This window comes from Gossypium arboreum, chromosome 12 (assembly GCF_025698485.1).
Source record: "Gossypium arboreum isolate Shixiya-1 chromosome 12, ASM2569848v2, whole genome shotgun sequence".
NCBI classification, from domain to species: domain Eukaryota; kingdom Viridiplantae; phylum Streptophyta; class Magnoliopsida; order Malvales; family Malvaceae; genus Gossypium; species Gossypium arboreum.
The window spans coordinates 5,605,908-5,632,063 of NC_069081.1; positions in this window are offsets into that span (position 1 = coordinate 5,605,908).

Genomic DNA, 26,156 nt, shown 5'->3' on the forward strand with positions numbered 1-26,156 from the left:
GCCTCTTTCACTCACAGTTTGCTTTCCTATTGCCGTCCCACCCTTCTTTCTTACTCTCTTTCCTTTAGTTCTTTTCCCCCTTTTCACTATGCAGCCATAAAACCCTAATTTTTGCATCATTGTGTCGCCCCTCCTATTGTCCTTCACATTGTTGTCTTCGTTTTCTTACTTCTTGATAATACTCTAGAACGTCATATTTTTATGTGCTAATTATGCTACTAATTTGGGCTATTTATGGTCTTTTATCTTTTAGGGACTAAATTGGAGGCAAGAGAAAATTTAAGGGCAATAAGTACAAATTTGAAGATATAATGGGCCAACATGCAAAGAAAGAGAGAAGTTGTGCCAAAAATACAAACATGGAAGACCCAAGGACTACAATGCAAAAGAAGAGATTTTATAGCACAAGACTCTATTTTAATTTCAATTATATTAGGATAATTATTAAAGATTTTTATTTAGATTTAAATTTTAGGATTTATTTTCATTTATCTTTATTTATCTTTAATTATCTTTATTTATTTGTATTTATCTTTTAGAATTTCATTAGGAATAGACTAGGTTTTCTAGTACTATAAATAGGGGATGGAGTGGCACATATTTGACATCTATTTTTTTTTCCTGTAAACACTCTCTCTCCCAAAAACTCTGTTTTTTTTTTGTTCTCTCCATATTTCCTTAAATAAAAATCCCATTTATATTATATTTATTTCTTTCCCAAAAATCATGAGCCACTAAACCAATCTAGTCGAAAGTTGTCAAAATTTTCAAAAAAGGTTCATGAGGCTTAGAACCCGCGCTTAACCTTCTCAACAAGGTATTCATCGCTTCTCCGCATTACGGGGCTGACGCTTCCGTCCATGTCCCTTAATAGGTGATCTTTTCAACTTATGCAAGGAACGGCCGCTTTGTACGTTTTGGGAAGATTGCATAGTCGGTTCGTTGGTTTTCTGCATCAGAGGTTGGCGAATCCAAGAGACAAAACGGCGTGGTATTCGTCGCTGGGAAGTGATGATCTAGAAGGAGATAGTCCCACAAAAGCGATTATTGGCTAGAGTCAGGCTCCGCCAAATTTTAAGTCTAAATCCTTGGAGCTGGTGGTCGTAGGCGTCCTCTTCCACTATAACTGGCTTATCCAGCTCGAGAAGGGTTACTTAAAAGTCAAGGATTGAATCCAAGGCGAAACGAAACAACCTGGTTGGAATCTCGCCACATAAGAAACTTTCTTTATTTTCAAACTTTGTTTATTATTTTTCCATTTTTAATTTCTTCAATCTATTTAATTTCACAATTTCAATTCACTTTAAATTCTGTTTTTTATTTTTTTTCCAGATTCTTAATTCTATTTTTTATTTTTCAGGAACGCAGATTTTCTTGGCCAAGAAATTGTCCAGGATTTCAAGAAACGAGAATTCGTACAATCCGGTCTCTGAGGATTCGACCCTACTTCCCCTTTACTATTATTTTTACTATTAATTTTACTATTTTACAAGGAATAGAATATTTTTGGTGCTCTCAACAACTCATCACTTCTCCTCTCTTTGGTTGTTTAGTGCTACATTTTTTCTTTTCCATTACCACACTTCAAGGTTCTCATTATTTCTTCCTTGTTTCCTTTTTTCCGTTATCAGAAATTTGAGATCCAGGAAGTGTAAGTCGTATAGTGGTCATATATAATTACGGTTTTCCTTCCTTTTTCCTCTAATGGTCGATTCTCACATGTTCTCTTTTGATTGAAGGACCAGATCCAAACGCCTCGAATCAGCAATGACATCGGAAGTGTTCATAATCTCGTTTTAAGTCGAAATAGTGTAATTAGTGATTTTCGAAGTCAAATCCGAAAAGCCAATCTTTTCTTTGATTTGGCTTAACCCTTTTAGGGTGATTAAGGGTTGATTTCTAACAAACTTTCTTGTGCTAGGTACAGATCTAAACTAAATCTAATCAGATCTGAGCCTTAGGAGCTGCGGAATTAAGTCTAGTGCTGTGGATTTGAATAAATTAGTTGTGGGTCCTAACTTTTTGTGTTAATGACCGTTGTAAGAATGTGTAAGTGTTTATTTGGTGATTGGCCAAATATGCATGTCATTTAAATGCTATGGCTGACTGTTGAAACATGTCTACCCGAATGTGTAAGTGCTATAAAGGTTAAGTCAATTGGATGATTGCTAAAATTAAATGATTTGTACTGTTACTATTTTTCTTGTAGCATGTTGATTGTTACTGTTTAATTGATCACATGTACAACATTCTATCGACTTTTACATTGTATATTGATTGCATGCAAGCATGCCATTATTTGTTACCGATTATACTAATTTCATGCAAAGCATGCCACCGAACTCTTCTACCAAATGTATGCAAAGCATACCACTGATACTATTTTATTGAATACATGTTAAGCATGCCACAGTACTGAAATCAGTACTGTTAAAGCATGACATTCTTCATTGTTTACATGACATACTGCATTGCATAGGTTCGGGATTGGTGGGTGATGAAGGAGTTCTATAGAGTATTGGTGGTTTATCCGTATTATTATATTGGCAGTACATCTGCATTTTGAAGTTCTATGAAGTATCAACGGTTTATTTGCAATTTACTAGCAGCTTGTCTACAAGTTACTGCCAATTCAACTGCATAATATTATTTGTGGTTTATCCACATTGAGTTTCGGCTCTTACTGTATTTGCTGTTCAGATGACGGGTTCAGGGAAACTCGTGGTGTGTAGCGGATGAATGGGTAGGAATTTTGCACTGTTTACTGGACTGCCATGATCTATTACAAATATTGATATTGTTGGCTATGTGCTCTACTATGGTTGCTTGAATGTATACAAAACTATTGTTTGTCCTGTTATGACTCACATTGAGCATCTCAAGCTCATCCCTTTAGTGTACTTCTTACTAATAACCCTCAAAGGTTAGGATCAGACACGGTTCGGAGGTCTCGTCTCGATTTTTTTTTTAACAAAGTAAATTTAAATTTTACTTTATATTATTATGGTTTTTTTGGGGACTGTTATTTTATTACCTATGAATTGTAGAATAGGTTTGTTTGTTTTTATTGGGGATTTTATTACATGCACGCAACTTTGTTAAAAGTTGAACAACACTAAAAACTAGCTTAAATTTTCTTAAAGTAAAATGGTTTTCATATAAAACAAAAGGCATCAGCTTTCTGTTGTATAATAATGTAAATTAAAGTTCTAAAAAATGCAAATTGACAAAAACAATTAAGATATTTTTCAAACAATGTAACTTTTTAATAAACTGGACTTTAAACAAAGACAACCTAATAATTTGACTTTTTAATAAGCACAAGGCCACTACGCTAAGTTTTCCTAATTTTTTTTGTCAAAATAGGAATTATAAGCTGAATGATTTTAGTAGGCCATTTTGGAGACAAATGTAGCTTACAAAATTTGACCATAACATCTAGGCCAGGTTAGGGAGGTTACATTTGGTGGTATCAAAGTCAAGTTCATAAACTCGGCTTGAAGTTTTAAATGAGTCTGCATGCATAAATTTTAAAAGATATATTTTGGAAAAAACCTACTACAATGTTTTTATTAGAAAAAAATATATAAATTAAAAACTCTGAGATTTTGATGCCGGTCTTCATTAGTACCGCTACTGTTAAATTGTAGACAAACACTAGAACTATATTGCATAAAACTGTAAGATTAGAACTAAAAACTTACTAAAAATAACTAGTGTTTGTGCTTTGTTAAAACTGTAAAACATAAAGCCGAGATTGCATAATGAATACCTGTGGTACACGAGTTCATGGTATGCGAACCCGTGGAGGGAACGTTGTGTGGCTCAAGTTGAGCCATCTGCTTCTTTGGGACGTATGCATGACTTAGAAACAAACGACACAGTTAATACACTTATCGCTGAAGGCGAAAATCAAAAGGCTGGGGATGATGCTATGACCCAAGCCATGTTAAGGGTTCTACAGAGGCTTCCTGGAGTCCAGACTAGAACCGAAAATTGTGGGCCCATTATTGAGAGGCTCCAATCTGATGAGGCTGAATTATTTATGGTGTTGTTGGAATAACCCCTAAAATGGAAAAATATTGGATGGAGACCATTGAGAGGATTCTAGAGGATATGGACTGCACTCCAAAACAAAAGCTTAAAGGTATTGTGTCTTTGCTGAGGGACAAAGGCTATCGTTGGTGCCAGTATCTAGTCAGAGGTACACAGGCTGAACGTATAACTTGGACCTACTTTCAAGAGGCCTTCCAGAAGAAATATATGGGTACTAGATATGTCAAGACCCGTAGGGTAGAATTCATAAAGCTTAAATAAGGAGACGTGTCTGTAACTGGTTATGAAGTTGAGTTTTTAATATTGAGCCGCTGTGTTCTGAGTATGGTGGCAACTGAGCAGGATAAGAGTTTACTGTTTGAAGATAGGTTGAGATATGACTTGAAAATCTAAGTAACCCCACATTAGGAAAAAGTATTTGAAACTTTCTCATCAGGAAAAAGTATTTGAAACTTTGGTTGAGAAGACCAAGATTGTTAAGGAGATTAAGCGTTGGTGCGCAAAAAGAGAGGTAAAAATAAGGTTCAGAATAAGAGAAAATCTGGACCCACTGGCCTAAATTTGTAACCTGTGAAACGGGTTAGAGAGATTAGACTACATTAGAATACTGCAGAAGTGGCTACTGGCGTTGGCAAGATTTCAGTATGTGGGTTCTGTGATAAACACCATTCGAGCTAGTGCTAGAGGAGGTTGAGTGCATGTTTGGGTTGTAGATCGACTGAGCACTGTGTTAAGGATTGTCCTTGCCAGGTTAATTAAATGTAAGCCCCAGTACAAAATCAGGGTCAAAATTGGGTACAGAATCCAAGGGTTAGGCAGATACTTCAAAAGGGCTGATGTTAGAACATAAACGATGATAATGGTCAAGGTCAGTAAGCACTGGGTCAAGGTATAAACAGAGCAGAAGCTAAGCAACTTGATCTGTTATATGCAACTAGGGGCAGAGAGGACAAGGATGCATCCGACGTTATATGAAGTACCTTTACTATCCATTCCCTACCTTATTTTGCTTTAATTGACTTTGGCTCTACGCATTCTTATGTTGCCTACAATATGTCTGATAAATTGGGAATTGGGTAGAAAATATTGCTAGCACTATTATCATAGCCAACCGTTTAGAACAATCAATGGTTATGGATAAGATTTATAGACATTGTCCGTTGGAAGTCTAAGGCATAGTTTTTCAAGCTGACTTGATAGAGTTTCCTTTTGGAGAGTTCGATTTAATTTTGGGAATAGACTGATTGGTCGAGCACCAAGTCAGTTTGGACTTTACTTCTAAAAGAGTGACACTGAAGATAGTAGATGGTAATGAGGTCGTTATGGTTGGTAAACAATGAGATTATCTCTCTAACGTGATCTCTGCTATAGTAGTAGAGAAATTAGTTTGTAAAAGGTGTGAAACATATCTAGCCTATGTCCGAGATGCAAGTGTAACTAGTTTAACTGTGGAAAGTATCCGAACGGTTAAGAATTTTTAAAACGTTTTTCTCGAGGAACTTCCAAGGTTACCTTCAGATTGTGAGATTGAGCTTAGAATTGATTTGTTTTCTAGAATGACACTGGTGCTCATTGCTCCCTACCGGATGGCACTGAAAGAACTTAAAGAGTTGAAGGTTCAACTTTTAAAGCTTCTAGATCATGGCTTTAAAAGACCTAATGTTTCTCTTTAGGGAGCTCTGGTTTTGTTCATAAAAAAAAATGACGGTTCTTTGAGATTGTGCATCAATTATCGACAATTGAATAAATTGACAATGAAGAATAAGTACCCTCTACCTAAAATTGATGATTTGTTTAACTAGTTTAGAGGAGGAACATCTTGGTTTACTCTAAGTCTGAAACCGAGCACAATAAGCATTTGAGAGTTGTTCTGCAAATTCTCTATAAGAAACTATTTGCTAAGCTGAGTAAGTGTGAGTTTTGGCTAAAAAATGTAATGTTTCTAGATCATGTGGTATCTACTGAGGGTATCCATATGGATCCCAAAAAGATAGAAGTCATTCTAGAATAGAAGCAACCTAAGAGTGTTTCAGAGATTCGAAGCATTCTTGGATTGGCTGGGTAAATTTGGAGGTTTGTTGAGGGTTTCTCCTTACCCTCAGTTTCTTGAACCAACTTCAAACCCAAAATCTTTCTCTCACCCAACTTAGTCCAACACAATAGGGTACGATACTTAAGACCATACAAAGCCGCGTACGACAATAGATTAAGAGGCTTTGTATGGTCGTAAGTGTCGTACTCCGTTGTGCTGAACTGAGTTGGGCGAGAGAAATGTTTTTGGTTTGGAGTTGGTTTAGGAAATTGAGGGTAAGGTGAAATTAAAAGCGACTTTGGATAAAAAAAGTCTTATGCAGATTTGAAGAGGAAAGATATTGGGTTTAGTGTCGGCAATCAAATTTTCTTGAAAGTGTCTCTGTGGAAAAGAGTTCTACTATTTGGGCGGAAGGGCAAGTTGAGTTACCTTACGAGATGGATTGCATTCACGATGTGTTCCATGTATCGATGTTGAGATGGTATCAATTCGACTCTTCTCATATTATCTTGATTGAAGAGATTGAAGTTAGACTAGACTTGTCATTTAAAGAGGAATCTGTTTTAGATTTTGGGTTGAGAGGCAAAGATTATAAGGAAAAAGCATATTCCACTTGTTAAAGTTCTTTGGCGGAACCATGATACTAAAGAAGCCATGTGGTAGCCAAAGGACTTGATTAATCAACAATATCCTCATCTGTTCAAATCAGGTAAATTTCGAGGTTGAAATTTCTTTTTAAAGGGAATAGTTGTCACATATCAAATTTTTATTGTTAACTTTGCATGGATGTAGCAAGATTGAGTTACTGGTTAGATGGTTAAGAGTTAGTGAAATTATCCTTGGGACTCAAGTTTGATTCCCCTCTTCAGCCTAATATTTATTTTTTGTATTTTTGCCTAAAACCCTAGTTGTTGTCACCCCATGCTTCCAAAACCTAGTATATAACATATTTTTATTTGTTTTCAACCTCTTTCACTCATATTTTGCTTTCTTGTTGTCATTCCACCATTCTTTCTTACTCTATTTTCTTTAGTTTTTTCCTTTCTCCTTTACTGTGTCACCCTAAACCTTTAATTTTTGCATCATTGTGTCGCCCCTCTTCTTTTCCTCTACCATTTTTGCCACTGTTTTCTTACTTCTCATCTCTTTGGTTGTTTGTTGCTGCCTTTTTCCTCTTCTATTATCGCCCTTGAAGCTTCTCATTCTCTCTTCCTTTTTTTTTTCCGTTATCATAGATCTGAGATTCAGGAAGTGTAAGTCATACAGTGGGCAGATCTGATTACGTTTTCCTTTCCTATTTCCTCTAATGGTCAATTCTCACATGTTTTCTTTTGTGTTTTCTTTTGATTAAAGGACCAAATCCGAGTGCCTCGGATCAAGAATGACATTAGAAGTGTTCGTAATCTCATTTTTAAGCCAAAATAGTGTAAGTAGTGATTTCCAAAGTCAGATATAAAAAGCCAATGTAACACCCCTACCCGTATCCATTGCCGGAATAGGTACGAGGCATTACCAGAGTTTACTGAACATTTTCAGATAATTCTAAGTCATTTATTATTCATATTTTGAAAATAATCATAACGTCTCTTTATTGGGCCCTCGAAGCCCCAAACATACATTAAAAACCAACCGGAATTAAATCGGGATCATAAAAAAAAATTTCGCAAAATCTTAAATTTTATTTTCATCTAAGTACTTACCATTTCAATGCTTCTTATAATTAAACATGTTACCATTCAATCAATAGCTTGACCTTTGTCTAAGCGTCAAACCACATCATTGTTAGTATACTTGCACATATTTCATATAAATTCAACATTGATATACTTATTTTCTCGACATGTCACACTTGAGTTTAATAATTGTCTTTACTTACATAATTTCCTTGTATCAACATATCAAAGATAATCATATCTGTACATGTCATGAAACATATCATTCTCTTACCATTTCTTCATAAGCATATATCATTCATTTCATTATATCAATATTTCATGCTCCATCATTTCCATATATTTTATGTATATTTATTCCGGTAATAGCTTATATCAAACTTAACATACATTATATTCCATGTACTTATACTTATTTCGTTTATCTATCTTCATAATTATTTCATATAACCATTCGTCATCTGATACATATTACCTGAATATCAATTGTTCAACAGATGTCATAGCGTCTTCCATCCACGGTCTTATTTATCTTTGACATGATGCCATAGTGTCTTTCAACTATGGTCTTACTCATTTTCTGTCATGTTGCCATGGTATCTTTCAACCATTGTCTTACACATTTCATATCAGGTTGCCATGGTATCTTTCAACCATGGTCTTACACATTTCATATCAGGCAGTCATGGTATCTTTCAACCATGGTCTTACACATTTCATATCAGTGCCATGGTATCTTTCAACCATGGTCTTACACATTTCATATCAGAGAGCACACTCCCACGAACCTCATCCTTACAGTGGGATTACCAGTCCAGGCTAAATCCCCTGTAATATAAACTCATAGAGTATTGTCGGGATTACCAGTCCGGGCTAAATCCCTTGTAATGACAATTACTCTAATGAGCTTGGATCCGAATTACCGATCAAAGCTAAATTCAGACCTAATTTAGATTACCCGTCCGGCTAAATCCATTTTACACGTATTCTTCGGAGGGCTATATCGAATAGGATCACCCGTCCTGCTAGATCCTTTTACCGTCAATTCCTTTTCAGAGATCCATCGAATTTTCCTTTCATTCAACCGGGATTTATTTTCAATTTATATCGAGTATTATCAATATTTCATTAACTATCATGAATTGAACATTCAAATCATATTTTCATCACATAACCACATATTTCAAGTATTTAAAATACAATTCAAGTTACACCAACTTACCTCATTGCTTGTTTGTGTTTATAATTTCATTAATCCGATATCTTTTCTTTTTCACGATCAAGTCTCATATTTGAGTCATGCGAATCTTTATAAATAAATTTGATCATCATTTTCATTCATTTCATATTCTAATGCATTTAATTAATGCTCTAGGCAAAATTATCATTTTGCCTCTAAACTTTTAATTAATTATGATTTCATCCTTAAGGTCAGGAAAATAAAATTCTTGCAATTTAATCCTTATTTTCAGCTATTATTCTCATACATATTGATAACAGTCCATGAATTCTATAAAATATTAGAATTTTCCATAATTTCAACACTTTTCAATTTAATCCCTAAAACATGTTTTCCCCCTATCTTGAACTAAATTAATAATTTTATTCAATTTTATAATTTAAATAATAAAATAATCCATTTCATGCAATTTGGTCATTTCTGACATTTTTACAAAATTGCCTATAAAGTTTTACTTTTATTCAATTTAGTCCCTGAGCCTAAAATATGCAAATTAGCCATGCTAAATGAATATTCATATATGTTTTCCTCCTCCTCCTCTCCATTCCACTTCCTTAATGTATATAACACACTTGTAAGTAACATTATCTATATTTTTTTTATTTACTTTTATGAATATTCAAGCTATCCATCTGTGTCATAGTAACTAAATTATTTATATATGGAGATATAGAGCTCCAAATTAAGATCAAAAAATTTTCCCTAAAACTAGACGCATATATCTTCTTGCCATAAAATTTTTAGAATTTTTGGTTTAGCCAATAAGTACAGTTTATTCTTTAAAGTTACCCCTGTTCTGTAGTCTGACAGTTCTGACCCTTCTTTACTAAAGATTAATTATATCCTATTATATAATTTGAATAGTATTATAGTTTATTTATATTGAAAATAGATCATTCAAGATTCTAAACATATAAATTTAAGCCCCTAATTATTTCTATCCAATTTTTTATGATTTTCCAAAATCAGAATAGGGGAACCCAAATTCATTCTGACCTTGTCTCACAAAATTCATTATATTTCATGATTTAAAAATCCATTACTACAGAGTTTCTTCTATAAGAAACTAGACTCAATAAGATTTAATCTCATATTTTATTCATCCTATAATTCGATTTCTAAAATTTTTGGTGATTTTTCAAAGTTAGACTACTGTTGCTGTCCATAACTATTTTAGTGCAAGATATTAATTACCATGTTATAACACCTTTATTTTCTTTTTCTACGCCATTTCTCTTCACTTTATCTTATTTTCTCTTCACTAACATATCAAGAACATAGGAACTTATGTAAGAAAACTCTACTATAACATTATTTTCATGCTTTGTTAATAATAACAAACTTAAAAACATATTGAAATCTTGATGTACTTACCTTTTCTTATTGACTTCAATCTTTAACTTGATTTTTCTCTCTCCTCCAGCTTCTATTTCTTGAATCCAACTTGATATTCTTGCTCCCCATCATCTCCTTGCTATCTTTCTCTCTTGATGGCTATGGAAATTCTTTCAATTTTTAGGTGAAAATAATGAATTTTTGGAGGAAAGACTAAATTGTAAGAAAAGGAAAACTTTCTTTCTTCTTCTTCTTCTCACGTTAGTTGCATGAGAATGGTGATCATCCTCCCCTTTCTTTCCTTACATATATATATATATATATATATATATATAATAAAATAATAATAAAATAATAAAATATCATTTAAAAATCAATTTAAAGTATTAATAAACTAATATTTATTTATTTAATTTATCTAAAATATCTCCAACATCATCATTGTCTCTAGATTTCTCTCTCTTCCAATTGACCATTTTGCCCTTCGTGATCTTTTAAAATTCCAATCTTGAGTCATCACTTAATTTGGTAAAATTACAATTTAGTCCCTCATAATTCTTCACCTATTCAATTTGGTCCTAATTCATCAATTTTCCTTGGTTTCTAGATCATTCCACCCTTAAAATATTTGCACTATTAGTCCTTCAACTTTTCATATTTACACTTTAATCCTTCAAATTTTGAGTATTTACTCTTGGGCCACAAAACTTTTCTCACTTTTACAATTTAATCCTTTCTTGAATCAATATGTCATAATATACTTTCCAATATTGACATAACTCAAAATTTCCCTTTTTGTCACTTTATTTCCTTATTTTACTATATCACGGATAATATTTTACTATAAAAATTTTTGGGGTATTACAGCCAATATTTTATCTGATTTAATCGAACCCTTTAGGGTGGTTAAGGGCTAATTTCTAACAACTTTTCTTGTGTTAGGTACAGATATGAACTAGATCTAATTAGATCTAAGCATTAGAAGCTACAGAATTAAGTCTAGTGATGTGGATTTGTGTAAATCAGTTGTGGATCCTAACTTTTTATGTTAATGGCTGTTGTAAGCATGTGTAAGTGTTTATTTGATGATTGGCCGAATATGCATATGATCTAAATGCTATGTTTGAATGTTTTAGAGCTTTGAAATGTGTCTACCTGAATGTGTAAGTGCTACAAAGGTTAAGCCAGTTGTATGATTGTTGACATTGGATTATTTGTACTGTTACTATTTGTCTTATAGCATGTTGATTGTTACTGTTAATTGACCACATGTACAACATGCTATCGAATGTTACACTGTATATTGATTGCATGTAAGCATGCCACTGTTTGTTACCGATTATACTAATTTCATGCAAAGCATACCATCGAACTGTTTTACTGAATGTATGCAAAGCATACCACTAATATTGTTTTACTGAATACATGTTAAGCATGGCACAAAACTGGAACTGATACTAGTAAAGCATGACATGCTTCATTGTTTACATAACATATTGCATTGCATGGGTCCGAGATTGGTAGGTAGCGGAGAAGTTCTGTGGAGACCGATAGTTTATCCACATTATTATATTGGTAGTATATCTACATTCTGAAGTTCTGTGGAGTACCGGTGGTTTGTCTGCAATTTACTGGCAATTCAACTACATACTATTATCGGTGGTTTATCCACATTGAGCTTTGACTTTTACTTTATTCAGTATTCATATGACAAGTTTAGGGGAACTTGTGGTGTGTAGCGAATGGATTGGTAGGACTTTTGCACTGTTTTACATTCGAACATGCCCACACATATGCACTATTTATTTAACTGTCATGATTTATTACAAACATTGATATTGTATACAAAACAACTGTTTGTTCTGTTAAGACTCACCCTGAGCTTCTCAAGCTCACCCATTTAGTTAACTTCTTACTGATAACCTTCAAGTTTAGGATTGGACATGGTTCGAATGTTTCATCTCGATTTTATTTAATAAATTAAAGTTAAGTTTTACTAGATCTTATAATGGTTTTTGGGGACTGTAATTTTATTAACTATGGACTGTGGCATGGGTTTTTTTTGTTTTTATTTGGGATTTTATTGCATGAATGCAACTTTGTTAAAAATTGAACGATGCTAAAAGCTGGTTTAAAATTTCTTAAAGTAAAACAATTTTCATATAAGATAAAAGACATCAAATTTTCCGCTGCATAATAATGCAAATTAAAGTTTTAAAAAGAAAAATTGACAAAAATAATTAAGATCTTTTTCAAACAATGCAACTTTTTAATAATTGGACTTTAAATAAAGACAACCTAATAATTTGACATTTTTAATAAACACAAGGCAACCACGCTAAGTTTTCTAAAAAAAAAAAATTGTCAAAATAGGAAATTTGGTTTTTCTAGGCCATTTCGGTGGCCAATGTAGCTTATAGAATTCGATCATAACGACTAGGTCGGGTTAGGGAGGTTACATCATTTTAATTATCATGGTTCTCATTTTAAAAGTTCTCACTATAGTTGTCACCAGACATATATAAATATATATGAATTTTTTTCTATTTATAAATCATTATTTAACAAAAAATATAATCTAATTTGTAATAAAAATGGTTTCAAATCGTATATTATACATTGATTTTAAACTAATGTCCTTAATAGTTATTTTTACTCTCATCTCACCACTACCAAACACATATTCCACCATTGCTTTTCGTAGCACCCTATACCCAGCCCGACCGCCAAGCCCGAATATCAGGATGTCACACCATGTCTCATGTCATACATAACAAATGAAAGCTCATTCTAAATGAAATGTCTTCCATTTTAGTATTTGTATAGGTTTTAAATCAATCATACTATTTAATTATCATCCTTACATGATAAACATATATCGAATAGTCTTATAATAATAATAATTCAACATGCATAAGGTCCATTTAGCAAAATCTCAAAACTGACTACGTAGGTATCAATATTAGAACATGGGTATCAATATTTTTGACACACGATATTGATACCGTATGGAAAATCGGTACCAAAGCAACATTATGTTTCTCATCTAAAATCAAAACACAAGAAAATATTGGTATAATTGAAAAAGTATAGATAAAATTACCTTGAGTATCAATACTCGTGATAGTTATGTTACTGACTTCCTGCACATTTCAAAATCACAGAGCTATCGTTTTGACAACATGAATATTGATACCTCTGCTCCAGACCAGAAAAATACAACATTTAAGAGTATATAAGTTATTCCAACTTGTAACAATTCATCATGCTATTATATCATCATCAAATAAACATCAAAATGATCGTAATAGTAGTTTCAAACATCGAAAATAAGTCCAAATGATAATCGGCATAATACGATTCAATTCTCAAAATCCTACGAGTAATTAAGTTATGGAACTTCCAAAACATCATGACAAATATCATTAAAAGTCTGCCACATTGCCTTAATCCCAAAATAAAAACAAATAACAATAACACCTACAAAATCAGGGAAATAGACTTTCTTGGATCACCCCTTGGAACCACACCGTTCACACTGGCACTTAACTACTCTACAAGAGTATAAAAGAAGTGTGTAAGCTTAACAAGCTCAATGAATGCCTGGAACAACTACCATGCAAACAATTCATCAAACTTTAACGAAACAACCATATAGCACAACCTTAAACAGTTCTAACTCTAGTATCATATTATACTTACTCGTGCATTAGTTACTAGTTCATTTACATGGTAATCACATTCACTTTTAAGCATTTATTACGTTACACATATAATCACATAACATTTAAGCATATAATCACAGTACACATATAATCGCATCACATTTAAGCATATAACACAATAAACATATAATCACATAACATTTAAGCATATATCACGATACACATCTAATTGCATAGCATTCAAACATATATCACAGTACTCATTTAATTACATAACATTAAAGCATATATCATACAATACAATCCATTAATCATGTATCACATTTCACACAATCATGTATAATGATAAATTGGCACTTGAAGTATGAAACATAAAGTAGGCACTATCACCACACATTAGATACCCGGACTTCCAATCACACCAAATAACTTATAAAGTCGAACATCTCCCATAAGTGAAGCATATAGCTAACACTCTCCTTATTTCCCTTCACATGTCCCGTTGAATAGAGCTTAACTCACATTCCTTTATCCCTCCAACATGTCTTGGGGTCTCAACGCCTAAAATCACTATACATATAAGTGAGTACTCACAATCCTATATCATGCAAATTATATCCAACGATTTCAAGATCACAAGGCCAAAATATCTGAAACAGACACATATCACTTACCGATATCGATTATTCCTGCTTATCATTGCATATTTTCATTTTAGCAAAACACTGTCACTAACATTTAACATATACATAACATGTACACATTTGCACTTTCACAACAATTATCATAACCACATATCACATGTTATAGCATCTCATCTCAATTCACATATTCACAAACACATAAACACATAGTTTACAAGATAAGATAGGTATGAGAAAACTTACACTCGAAATTTAGAGTAGAGGTTTAGGCTAACACTAAATTCCCAAATAACACATGACAAGTGTCTACGAGCAATGAATCACAACACTTACCAATACGCTTTTGTCGAGAAGTTGAAAGTTCAATCTATACTTTCTTAGCTCGTAGATGGTCCTAGAGAATCCGGAACTTCAACACAATAAATTCACACAAAAATACATTAAAAAATCATCCAAGGGCTCACCAAAAGCAATAAAAAAACATAAGTCTAAACTAAGTTATCATGTAACCGAAACCTTTAACATAACAAACTTTAAATCCAAACACCTCGGTCTATACTAAGCCTTTTCACCTAAAACCAATTCCATTCATCTTATAATTCACATACAACTAATTCCAAACCTTTAAACTACACAAAACTACTCAATTCATGGTATCGACTTTTTCAACATGTTTTTGGCTATTTTTCAAAAATTTATTAAAATCCAAGAAATACTTAATGAAACTTTAAAGTAATTTTAGAAACCTTTTAATCTCATCAAAACTAATTGAAAAACACTTTGAAACCACGTTTTTCCCAAATTCCCGAAATCCACCAATAACGGCCCAATTTTTGGCTTTTAATTAAAGCGTTCAATTTAATTGCTAAAAATTCCATTTAAAAGACTAAATAACATTTTAAACTAATTAGGAATTGAATCATTACCTTATTTGAAGAAAAATCAAGCGTTTGATTGAAAACCCGAAAAACCCAAAAGCTTGACAATGGAGGAATCTATAGTGTTTTTTGGTGTTCTTCTTGGAATTTTATGGAGGTTTAAGGCTTGGATTTCGATAAGAATCAAAAGATTAGAGTTTGAAAAAAAAATTGAATGGGAGGGCAAGGGAGAACAATGGACGGCGCAAGAATGAGGGTGAATTTTAAATCTGGGCTAATTCCTCTTAAAAACTCTAAGTTTTAGCTCTTTTACAAATTTGTCCAATTTTCAAAATTAAAGGTATTTAAAACTCATTTTTAGAAATTGATTTAATTTTCTAAAAACCATATTCGAAAACATTACCGATATATCATGTCACAAAATTCCGAACACTCTAAGACTAAAATTCCTAAAATACCCCTAAAACTCTTAGGCCCTATTTTGAGGTATTACATTTTTAAAATCATTGCTTTAGTACTCAATCTTACCGCTATTGTAATTAATCTCATCGTCACTGTTGTTTTTAATCTTACTGCCTATCTAAAGGGAGCCTAAGTCTAATAGTCAAAAGAGAAATTAAAGTAAAATGGAATAATTTATATTAAGATATCCTAAAATATATGATTTTTAGGTACCAATAAAATAATGTCATAATATCAATTTTAAAGATATATCAATATTGTTATACACCATTATTATATGATATTTTTAAAATTTAATTTAACTTTAATTAAATTTTCTATAAAAAGGACAGACATGTTAAAATTAATATGCAAGAAAAACCATAAGCAAAATAATTGAATTTTGCAAACTTTGAAATTAATAATTAAAAATAAAAATTATAACTAGAAAATTGAAAAAAATCAACAACTAAAAATTAAGTAAAACTAAAAAATCAGCAAAAAATTGCAAATTGAAAAATTTAACTATTGGCAGTGTTATCAAACTATAGTATTTGATTAAAATTTAAGAACTTGAAATGAAAAAGGAAAAAAGACTGCCTAAAAATTAAAAGAATTTAAAAATTGGTTGCACGGAATAAAAGATAATTAAATAATAAAATAAAAATAATTAAAACATTATAAAAGTAGTCATGTTAATGCATTTATAATAGGCTAACTTTGGCCTGGGCCTATTTTGGCCTAGGCCTGAAAAAAATAATAACCGAAGCCAAATGACACAATCGGTCGAAAACAAGCTAAAAAGGGTCAAATTGAAAGACAATCATTAAATTGTGGCCAAATCAAAAAGATAGAGAAAGCCAAGGGGTTATCAAATTTCGTTGACTTGGTAAAAGGCTAAAAATAAGAAGATATTGTTTTTATTTTATTATTAAATTAGTTAGGCTATTTTTAGTAAACCTTATGTATATAAATAGAGGTATTTTGTTCTTTGAAGGGGAGGATTTGGATGAATTACTTTGGGATTCCTACTTCAATTCGGAATTGGATTATTCTCTCTTTTTCTATTTCCATTGGAATTGAATTATTTTCTTCTCTCTTTTAATTACGTGAGAATTTTGTCAATTTCATTTCAATTTCTTTGTTTTTTCTAAATTCGTCCAATTGCTTTTATCCCTTCCGTTTTTTTTATTGTTTTGCAATTAAGTTTTCATTTTCTTTTTTGTTTTGACTGCATTTTGGGTCCTCCTTGAAGCTGTGCGTTTTGGAGGGTGGGATTATTTCCCTTTTGGTCCCTTCTTGTTATTCGCACGTTCAAATTGGTCCATTTCCTTTTATTTTTGGTCCGCCCTAAAATTTTATTTTAAGGTTCGATTTAATATTTTTTTATTTTCACTATTTTATTATCAGATTAACTATTTAATATATTATTGCTATTATTATTATATTTCTATTTATATTTATTTTGTCATTCTAATACTATTACTATTTATCTAATTTTATTTATCTACTTATATTTCTACTATTATTATATTTCTATTTATTGTATTTCTATTCCTATTTATATACTAATATTATTTTCATTATTATTTTTCTTATATATGTTTTTTACTCTTGTTATTAACATTTTATTTATTTATTTATATCGTGTTGTTATTTATTTATTTATGTCCTCTTATATGATTTTAAAACTTTTATTATTATTATTATTATTATTATTATTATTATTATTATTATTATTATTATTTCTATGTATTATTTTGTACTTTATAATATTTATTTTAAAATTCATTTGTATATTACTATTTAATATATTATTTATTTTTATCTTTTTACCTATTTTAAACTTTTATATCTATTACTTGATTTAAAATTTTTATATTGTTTGTATAGTGATGTTTTCAAATTTTCTTTCTTTCATATTATTCATTTTATTTTATTTTAAAACTTGTTATATTTCATTTGTGTAATTTGCTTGGAATTTCTTTTGAAATTGGCTTTTAATTCATTAACCTTCGATTATTAATATTAGTATTTGTATAGTATATGATGTGTTGCCATTGCATGTACCCTAACTCATTCCTTTGTGTTTCTCATTGTTTATTCGTGTAATATTATTGTCCCGATTTTTTTTCCATGCTCAATACTAAGCTTGCATGCTCGTTATTTGTATCATGATTTTTAAATTTCAACTTGTATGCCCAACATCAATTGCTTTTTACCCAAACCCATAAAAAAGATTTTTTTTTAAAACGAAGGTAATATTTCGTATTTGGAAATTCGATAAATTGTGCCCAATCGTGCTGGCTTTCGATTTGCTGTTTGACCAAATAGTCAAATATCCTTTTAAAAAAAATTTCAAATGCATGAGTTTTGGAAATCATGAGATGATCTTGTATCGAGGGTTTGAAATGTTGTATCCCATCGTGCTGGATATGACATTTTATCCCTTCTGGACGAGAGAATCTCAACATTCAAGTCTAGTTATCTAAACGTTTTTAAAGGAATTGTATTCTAAATTTTTTTTGCAAATTCTCAACATTAGGACGATAATTGATTAATACGGTACCAATTTTGGGCGTTACGAGGCTGCTAATCCCTTTTCGCGCATAACCGACTCCCGAATCTTTTTTCTAATTTTTCGTAGACCAAAAACGTTGTTTTAATAAACCAAAATGCTTTATTAAAATGATTGATCACGAGGTGACCCGATCACACCTAAATAAAAAGGATTGGTGGCGACTCCATAATTCGTTTTTAAAGTCGATCCCCGTTTTTCCAAACTTAAAAAAATAGTTTCGACAGTATTTTATATAAAAAAAACTAATTATTTCTAAGTAATTTAATGGGTAAAAATTTTTAGGTTTGAAGAAAAAAAATTACTTTTATTATATATTTATGTACTTTCTATTTAATTGATTATTTTTATTTTAATAATAAAATAATGGAACTTCAATTATATGTTAGTGTTATAAAATTAAATTATATTTTTATAAATTTATTTTTTCAAGTAAAATTAATATTTAATTAAATTATATATTTAACTCTAAAAATAATTTAAATCATTTTATGTAAAATTAACTAGTTATTATTTAGTAGGTTGAATAACAAGTTAATTAAAATAAAATGTAAAAAACATTTCAAGATTAATATTATAAATAAATATTTAATATACATCTACATAAAAATTCGTAAACAATAAAAAAGTAAAAGAGATGATAAAAGAAAATATAATTATCATTGTTAGTTGACAATAAGGTTTTGAGTTATGAGTGCTCAGGTCTGAGATCCATCATGTGCAATTAAAATATGTGGGTCTTTGAGTTTTACCATGAACTGCTATTATGTATGAGTTTAAGTTCATTAATTAGTCTCTAGTTTGGATTGATTTAGTTCTTAGTTTGTGTTGTAATAATTTAATTTTTTGGTCGATTATTAGGACATGTATTGTACTTGTATTTTGATTGTTCTGAACTTGTAAGCTTTCATATATATATATATATATATTTGAAGTGTTAATGTAGAGATTTTCTAGACAAAACTTTGTGGCTGTTGGTATACCAGATAATCTTAGGATGTGATCATGCACTTTGTAACTTTGGTTTCAATGCAAATTTTATGGACGATTGAGAACTTTCAACTTATGCAAAGAATTCGATAAGGGGATCTTTTGTCTCCATATTTATGTGTTGTGCAAGAAACAATTAGCTTAATCTATACTTATGGAGGTTGAAGGGGGCATTTGGAAACCAATAAAGTTAGTTAGGAATGGGTCGAGAATTTCTCATTTTTTCTTCACTAATGATTTGGTGCTTTTTGCTTGGAATTGGGAGGTGAGAGTTCAACATGTATACAGAGAAGGAAATAAGGTGGTAGTGTATGGCAACATTGGCCAGAGGAAAGGGGAGGGGAATGCAACTGCATCGAGCACCACTAGTAAAGGCAATGGGACTGTTACAAGCTGATGAAAGACAATGCCGGGTTGAAGCAACTAGATTGTAAACTGGTTGTTCTTCTCCTTTTAAAAAAAAAAATTATATTTGATAAAAAAATTTATTATGCTACTTATAAATATTCTTAAATTTTGTTAAACATAATTTAAACCATTAACCTTCATAATTAAATTAACCTTAGCAAAGGGTTATATAGCAATTAGTTGACCTTTATTTAATTCACATATCGCATTTTGATAGTTATAAATGTAAGAAGTCAATAAAAAAAATTACAATTTTGAAGTGAAGTGTACTTAGGATGTGAGTCAAATTCAGAAAAGGAATTTCGCATGTTGGTCTAATGGTAGTGTTCATCACTTCAAGTGTGGTCTAAGTTCGAATTGCGCTAATCTCATTGTTATTAAAATTTTACTCTCCTCTTATAATTCATCAAAAAGAAATTGAAAAAAAAAAATAGCGGTTGAAGCCAAGGAGGTGGGCAGCAGAATGTGTGTGATGTTGTTGTCCAACTTCTTTCACTCAAAAACATTCCTCTCTCTGACTCAAAGGAATGATTACATACTATTATAAAAAGAAAAAAGAAAAATGGAATGGTTACATATCATCCACCAATCACAGTTTTCTCCTCTGCTCCACAACGCTTTCCAAGCCTTTGTTGCAATATTACTTGTTCAAATCAACACGCTCGTTAGTTTGTCCAACATGCACCTCTTTTCTTGATGTTCTTGAATATTGTAAATAAATAGGTCCAGTTTCCCAGTGCTATATTTAGGGTCCAACCAACGATTTAAAAAGAGCAGCTACACCAAGGCCCAACCCTAAGCCCTCTTGTTTACTAGACTAACCCAAGATGGCAAGCACTTTTTAGTGTCATTGGTGGCTTTGGCACAATAATGATGGTGAAATGAAACTTCATCATTAATTATGACCCCCAAACAAATTAATGTAAGCGGCATCCACTGCTTCAAAGTTCAGAAACAGCACTAGTTCTGGTTTCAACTTATAAGACCGCAACCCAACCATCATTTACCAATATTTTGAGATCCTCTTTTTCTTGTCAAATTCAAGACCTTAGTGAATGAAAATCTGGTGACAGATCTTGTCAGGTTCCCATCAAAGTTTCCAACACCAATCCTGAAATTTAGCAATCATGTTGATGTTATTACTTTATATCCCATTTACCAACATTAGCTAATAATTTCATATGCAAAGTCTATTGCACCATAATGACATAAAAATCCCTCCGGAAAGGAATAGCAAAACTAATGATTTGGGACTTTTTTTCATTTGGCTGGTTCGGAGTTGTTAAAGTAAGATGAGTTGGACTTGTTAATCACAGAAAAATTGAAGAGTATCAGAGTTAAAGCATTTTCCGATGCATGTTACCCATTTTTTTTACATGAATTTCAGAAGATCACTTGATCCACAAATGTAAAACTAGTGTTCTTTCAAGTATTTGTAGAAATACAATCATAATTACAAATTTAATATATATGTATATAATTAGGATCAACATTATAAATTATAATTATATTAATAATTTTATTATTACTTGGTTTCTTTGAAAGAGTCAAAATAAATTTATCTTAGCTGGAATGAGTTACAACAGTCATGCTCTCTTAGCTTCAGCTGGAGCTTGGACAAGGTCTATATATATATATATATATTAAAAGAGTGTTTAGAAATTAGGTTTATAACTAAGGGTTGGTGGCAATTTCTTATTCATGGATGGGTTAAAATGGACGTCGATAGCTTGGTATCAAATTCTAGACCAAGAGCAACCATAGGTGGAGTGGTGAGAAGGCCGAATGGAAGTTGGATGGGGGTTTTGAAATTGTGATAGGATTGTCAAACATTTTTCAAATTCAAGCTCGAGCATTAATTGAAGGGTTAAAGTATGCTTGGGCATAGGGGTACCGTCAAGTGGAGATTGAGAGTGATAATTCTCTGTTGATTGTCGTTATACAAAATGAGTTAGCAGCAAACAACAGTTACAACAAAGTTAGGCTTATCCAAGGCAAGTGTTTGAAGGATTGGAAAGTGAAATTTTGATGAATCTTGAGAGAAAGCAACAAGGTGGTAGATTGTATCACTAAAGAGGCTCGAGGCGAAATAGAACAATTGATTATTCATAAGGAACCACCGGGTATTGTGAAAGACTTATTGGAGGATGATTTCATCGTGCTATGTGTCAATTTCTTGAGGGAGATTAGTACTGATGTAATTTTAGCTCAAGGCTATAGCATTTTATTTACGAAAAAAATATAAAATTGAGATTGAAAATTTACACATAATTTACAAAGGAAGAAACTCGAATATAGAATTTCAAAACTTTTAGAGTTGTAACATTGTGGTCAAGACAAAACAATTATTTTTTTACTAAATAATAATAATTGGATTTTACACAAGTGGTAAAGATGTTAGAGATAATTGGGAATCAAATTTGTATTAATTTGAGTGAAACAATTTGAAAGAAATAAAAAGAAAAAAACCATGTAGTTGGTATTTTGAACTAATTAAATAGCGTTAAGGAGCAAACTTATGAATAAACTAAGGGGTGGATTTATTGCAATTTCAATAGAATGGGGGCATGGTGTAAATACAAGGAATTAGCCTTTTGTTCATCTCGTGAATTAGCAGTTAGGAATCTAGGCAGCAGTTGTACTGCCCCAGGCCCTTTTAGCTTTGTGCCCAAAATGACCAATATTTGGCATGAATTTGAAAGGTGGGAAACTTCAACCTACCAAATGATGGGCTTCCTTCTAGAACCCTGGTTCGTTAGTTGTATGGGCAGCCCTACCATATTTATTCCTTTCAGTAGCAAAAGGTTGTTTAGAGAAAGGGAATGAATTAGGTAAATGTACTTATTAGATTCACCAACCGCAATTTAAATCAACAGTCAATGAGATTCATTTGCCAAGAATTTTAAGGTTTTACTGCTTATAAAACCATGAAAAGGAAGAATTGTTTGGTGGATTTACCATGTAAGTACCAAAACAAGGGAAGGTGAATTACATTTACAGGTCCCACCTCTTCTCTGTTTGCATAGATTTAGGAAGATAATGTTGGGCAGGTAGGGAGATTTATGTGGAAATTTAACATGGGGGCACAGTTCTGTGAGAGGAGGGCCCAATAAATTTAATTAAAAAAAAAGAAAAAAAGAAATCAACTTTTTTGGGGTAAATTTATAAATAGTCACCCAATTATTATTGTATTTTTGTTTTCACCATCAGGGTTTTTCTTTCTTTTAGTTATTGGTGGTATTAAAATTTAATATTTTGATCACTCTTTCATTAAATTACTAAGAGAATGTCTATGTGACTTTTTATTGGCATAATAATAAATTTAGCCTTCTAATATTTATAGATTCTATTAATTTGATTCTAATTCTAAAAATTTCAACAAATTTGATCCTTAATTTTATACATTCTAGTAATTTAATATTGATTCTTAAAAGATAAAAATAAAATTTTAAACTTTAAAAATATAAAAATATTTAACAATTCATTTTTCGATAAAAATACATAAGATTTATAAAAAAACACATAGAATTATAAATAAATGAATATCTATTATTTTCTAACATGAAATTTATTTATTAAAACAATAATTTTATAAATAAATTAATTTTTAAAATCCACAATCTTTTTCATTTTTTAGTTTTATTTATTATACATCCAGCCTTGTTCTTTAGTCCTCACAAAATTTATTGAGTAATAGGGTCCACTTTCACCCACAATCACCAACACTAATAACTCTTACTCCGAACTCCTTGATTTCCACATCCATTGTTGTCGTGCCATAGAACTATTTGTTGTAGAGCTACTAATATAACACAACCTCATCCTCATTCATATATTCCCAATCATACTTGCCCTCAAGTAGAATCTCAAAGGCAACAAACTATTTTGGGAAACAATCTAAAGACATTGATTTTTATCCTTTTCAATCTTAGTTTGTAGTTTTTGACCAATATAATGGTGGTTAATGTTGAAAGAAAAGGGAAAAATTGACTATGCCTAAGTCTTCTTCATAATTTTTCTCCCTTAAATTATTTTATTTATATAAATATTATTTTAATAAATAAATGTGATGTTAGAAAGTGAGAAAAGTAGATAATTATTTATAATTATTTTATAATTTTATATGTATTTTCATGGAAAAATAAACTTTTAGATAATTTTTAATTTTTAAAATTTAAGAATCATGATTAAATTGACAGAATATAAACCCTATATGATGGTTTGATGGTCAAAAGTGTTTACTGCCTCAAGTGTGGTTTCGGCTAGAGTCGTGTTAATCGTGTTTGTTATGCAGCTTTACTCTATTATTATAATTTACTAAAAAAATTAACCGAATGTGTAAATGTAAGATCTAAATTTATTATTTTATCAATAGAAAAAAGGCACGCCAACATTCCGATGAAAATATTAAAATTTGATAATGAAGAATTTCAAATATGTTAATAGTTGGATGAGAATTTATAAAAATTAAAAGCTGATGGGAAATGAGATGGTTATAATGCAGACATAAGTCGTTGTTGAGAAGAAAGAGTTTGATTGGGCATTGAGATCCATCCATGGCATTGGCCCATACCCATCTGACCTAACCATTTCAAGTTTTGAACTGTACACCTCTCAGCCACAAACTTTTTATTTATATCTTATCCTCTTTCTCTCTCTCTCTCTCTCGCATCATTATTTCGGAACTCTTTTCCCCACCACCTACGCTTTTGCTACCTATCTCTACCATAACATGCCCCCACCCTTTCTTTCTTTATTTTTGCCCTAATTGTCAAACAGTACAATTTCACCCTTGGCTACTAACAATCTTCAAATGATTTGCAAATTTGTTGGTTTTAACTAAAACTATGAGAAAAAATTAAAAATTTCAACCAAGTCTTTGTTTGTATTAGCAAAAGCAGAAGCCCATATTTGAATTAAAAGTTTTTTTATGGCAAAATTGATGTGAGTCATCACGTTTTCAAATGAAACGTGTAAAGAAATTAATTTTAGGAGGGGAACAAAATGCATGCACCTCTGCCCTCTGCATTATTAATATCACAACTTTTTATTTTGACTAACTCTTAAATACACCAAGCTATTACTTTCTATCATATTTTGACCAAAGATAATCCTAGGACATTGAAAATTTTGGTTCAATTCCAATTTGTGATTAACTTTACAAGTTGTATCAATTTTCTAAAAAAAAAAAAAAAATCCAAGGTGGACAAGGTTAGAACTATCAACTATCCATTGAGTTGCGCTGTAATCTGATTTTATAAAAAGAGAAAGAAATCTTCTGAAAAAAGCTTGAATTTACTATTTATTAATATTAAAAATTTCAAATTAATTTCATTAATATTTATACGAACTCCATCGGAAGCTTACAGGGCGGAGAAAGAGGGATTAGGAGTAGGACCCACAAGTGGTGTGCGAAGAGTGGGTCCCTATCGCCGCAACGGTGCACATGAGCCTACGTCCGACACCTTTTCCCAACTCCAACTACCATCCCAAAAGGGAGGAGTTGGTACCCTGTGGGACACACACACAATACCTTTTTCCTTTTCTTTCCATTTCACTCCCATCTTTTCCCCTAATTACAAACCTACCATTCCATTCTCACTTTTTTAAATTATTAATTACTAGTAATTCTATTTCATGCACAAAATAAATTGAAAATAACATTAAACAAACAATGAAATATATAATCTGAAATTAATAATAATAACATAGCATGTTATGGTTTTGTACTTCAATTATTTTTAACTCGAATTATCATTTTCTTAGCATGTAAAAATATTATCATATTAGGAAGTATTGTTTAATATGTTATTAAATATTAAAATATTATTATATTGGTGATAGAAAAATTTGACATTAAAATAGAGTCATAAAAATTTATGTAATAATTAAATTATAGGTTGATAAATATTTCTTTAAAATAGACATATAACCATTTATTTGTAAAGTAAATAAAAATTTTATCATCCATACATCAAAAGTTAATTAAACGATAATTGGAAATTGAAGCATAAAATGTTCTAAGATGATTTGATCTTGTGATTGACACTCTTTGGATGATTTTTTCTTTAAAAAATAATCATATTATATATATATAAAAGGGTCAAAACCCAACCCTTTATTACTCATTTAGATGATAACATCCTCTATTTATACTAATTTCAAAAGTTTTGAGCATACTATATTCAATACAAGTGATATTAAGAAAGAATAATC